General features: G+C 39.7%; 1 pseudogene; it reads right to left on the bottom strand.

Annotated features, from left to right (window-relative positions):
- Positions 1 to 2,542: 2,542 nt before the first annotated feature.
- On the bottom strand, positions 2,543 to 3,154 carry LOC124962361 (40S ribosomal protein S5-like; annotated as a pseudogene).
- Between the last annotated feature and the right edge of the window lie 683 nt (positions 3,155 to 3,837).

The raw sequence follows: 3,837 nt of genomic DNA on the forward strand, positions 1-3,837 counted from the left end.
CACACATATATATATATATAAATAAATTTAATGAGTGTGGCTGAGTTCCAATAAAACATTATGGACACCATAATTTCAATTTCACATGCTTTTCATGAGTCATAAAAATATTATTTTGATTTTTTAACCTATATAATATACATAAATAAAAACCACTCTTAGCTCATGCATGGGCTATACAAAAACAGGCAAAGCCAGATTTGGCCCACACTTTTTTTTTTTTTTTGGTTTGGGATGATGTGCTCTACACAGAAAGTGTGTGTGAATGTGTATATAAGGTACATATAAGTGCATTTCATGTTTAGGTATATGTATTACATCTTTTAGTAATACATCTTTTAGTATTACATCTTTTAGCATTATATCTAGTAATGCAAATACCTAAACATGAAATGCTCTGATGAGTACCTTATACACACATCCACACAACACTTTCTGTGTAGAGCACATCATCCCAAACCAAAAAAAAAAAAAAAAAAAAAAAAAAACTGGGTCCTCCTTAAGCACATACTCTTCCCCTGACCATCTTAGCTAAATTTTTTGTTCTCTAACTGTTTTGCCAAAGAGCTAATTTTACCTTTCAGTAAACTTTTATCATACTTCAACTACTATATTTTCAATCCATTTAGTTGTTTCTAAATGTTAAATCTTGCACATCTTCTTTGCTAGGGAGCAATTAATGCTTTCATATTCATATATGGACAAATATTTCCTTTATTATCAGAAAATGTCAACAACCTAAGCCTGAGGAGAGCACCCTGATCTCCTCATAAGTTACTGGGACTATGTCATTAACAGTCTTCAATAAACTTTAAAAAATAAAGTGCTGACTATTTGGCATTTCCCAGTTTTGCTATACAAAAGGAACAAGCAGTACTATTGGTACTGGAGGCAGCAGGAGCAGAGAAAAGTTGATGAAACATATAAAATAAGAAAGGGTTTCTAAAATACTAACATGTCTGTTCTTCCATTATACCTGCCTAAACTGAATTCCCCCAGCTCTGAAATTGGTTCCTATGACTCTATTCAGGATTAGCGAGGGTAAGCAAGCCACATTAACCCTTTTCAGGAACACTGGGTATTCTCACCAGGCATCTGAAGAGGCACAGATGGTCCAATAACCCTTACATGTGGATCATCTGTGTCTGCTAATCCTGGCATCCCCAGCAACTGAGGAAGTGAACAATGTGTAATCATCTACCATGCTAACTATGGTCCTTTTTTTACATGAGACTGATCTTTTGGATCCTTCTTCTTTTTGCCCAGCAGAGGCCATCTCTGATACAAAAAGGTCCTTATTTTACATGACAGAACATAGCAGATAAACATGAAGGGATTTATCCTGGACCAAGTCCATCACTTATGCCTGTCAACCATTGCCAACCTATGAACAAGGGAAGCTATGACATGACAGATTGCTTTTCCAAACTCACCCCAAGTTGTGCAAAAACCACACAGTAAAAATTTTTCTTTAGGGTCTTAATGATGACCCCATTTACTGTGTGGTACCACAGTCAGACTCAACACATGCTATATATGGATTCTGAGTCTTCCACTTCAAGGTGTAGACAGTATGGTGTGTGTAACATGGAGTGCTTAACACAGTGGGACAGGTGTGGGGGCCCAGGGTCAGTTGGGTGTGATCCCAAGTCCACTGCTTATTGTATTAACCTAACCAACTCATTAATTCTAAACCTCTTCTCATCCGCCAGATGTGAATAACAATGTGTCCCCTCCCTTTTCCCCAGTATTGGAAAGCCCAAATGACAAAAGTGAAACTCCCTTGCAAACCATTAAACAGAAGTTTTCTTCTTTTTCCCTAAACTCGCCTCCTTAAACATCAACAGCTCTCTTCTGTTCAGTTCTGCAGGGTTTGATAAAGAAGTGTGCTTAGTCTATTTGATTTTGTTTCTTAATCACAGCTTCATCTTTCGAGACATAAGGGTCTGACTGTAATTTCTCATGGTTTAGTATCTCTACTAGCTGCCCCTCTTAGCTTTTCCCAGCTCTCCTACCCAACAGTAAATTAGCACATGTGGACACACACACACACACACACACACACACACACACACACATACTGTTAAAAATGTAAGCTCCTAGAATATTTTCTTTGTTGCTATTCTGGAATTGCCTGGCACTTCATTGCTGTTATGCACTATAATAAGCAGCACATTGGCCCAACTACCTTTAGAAACCTGTCTGAATGATCCCTATCTATCAAGAAGCTCAGAACCCAATGTATTATATGTAGAAAGTATATCTAAATGCACTATTTCACTTTTTATATACACAGTATGCTAGTTTCTCTACTTTCACAGATTTGGGTTTGTGGCAAACCATCTTTTAGTCTATTTTCCACATTGATTTGCTGTTTTACTAAAAATACCAACATCAAAATGTACAATTATTTAGCAATCTCAAAGATACAAGTGATTCGGTCTTTATTTTATTATTATTATTATTATTATTATTATTATTATTATTATTATTTTTGAGCTGTCCCCAAGGGAAGATGGTTTATTGGTTAGCAGGTGAGAAATCAGCGGTTGGACTTGGCTACACGCTCCAGCTCATCCTTCTTTTTGATGGCATAAGAGTTAGAGGAACCCTTAGCGGCATTAATGAGTTCATCTGCCAGGCTCTCAGCAATGGTCTTGATGTTCCGGAAGGCAGCCTCATGGGATCCTATGCACAGCAGTCAGATGGCCTGATTCACTCGGTGCGGTGGGGACATGTCCACGGCCTGCCTCCTCACAGTGCTAGCTCGCCCGATGCTTGTCGAATCCTCCCGGGGGCCACTATTGATGATGGCATTCACCAGGATCTGCAGAGGGTTCTCACCAGTGAGGAGGTGGATGATCTCAAAGGCGTGCTTGACGATGCACACAGTCATGAACTTCTTGCCATTGTTGCGGACGTGCATCATCATGGAGTTGGTGAGTCGCTCCAGGATGGGGCACTGTGCTTTGTGGAAGCGCTTGACTGCATAGTGCGCTACACTGTGGGGCAGGTACTTGGCATACTTCTTCACCGCAATGTAATCCTGCAAGGAAATGTCATTGATCTGCACATCATCAGTGTTCCACTTCCCAAAGAGCTTGATGTCAGGGGTCTCTGCAACTGCAGGCGTGGCTGTCTCCCACTGTGTCATCCTGAGAGCACAATCGCGGAGCCTCGGTCACCCTGCATGCACCACTCGCCACCTTGGCACAGACAGGAAGAGCTGATTTGGTCTTTAAAAAAACAAAACAAAACAAAACAAAACAAAACAAAAAACTTAATGGACAGTAAGTGCCCTCCATCTTGCTCCATTGTTTGTTCTCTTATAGCCTATTCCTCAACTCCCTTGGCCAAGGGAACTTGCTTAAAAAGCATTGAAGACTATCTGTCCATCCCTATGATGGCTCACATCTAAAGCATTTTACCATATTCTGTACCTCATATCATTCATTATACTCTCTCCTATACATATATTTTCCTAATCTAAAAAAAAAATTATTTCAACTGGTTCACCTTATCCTCTTGAGAATATTTCCAAGCACAAACAAAAAATAGTATCAGTGAAACATGCTTTGTGTTTTTCAGAGACCCTGAAATTCCCTCTTTAAAAGCTAGAGCTGCCTGTTATTAAAAGAATCCCTTTTCTATAGGATGCCAGATTCTCCTTGGGAGTCCTCCGTATAAGCAGAGTCACATGCCAAAAACTGCTCAAATGTGACAGGAAGTGATCACCTTCATGAAGTATCTTTGGCTCTTTGAAAATCTTTGGGAAGATGCGCAGTCTATCATGGCTTCTCCCTAGCATCCTGCTGTCCTGCCACGTCCTCTGAAACT

The sequence above is a fragment of the Sciurus carolinensis genome, chromosome 12 (genome assembly GCF_902686445.1).
Source record: "Sciurus carolinensis chromosome 12, mSciCar1.2, whole genome shotgun sequence".
NCBI lineage: Eukaryota > Metazoa > Chordata > Mammalia > Rodentia > Sciuridae > Sciurus > Sciurus carolinensis.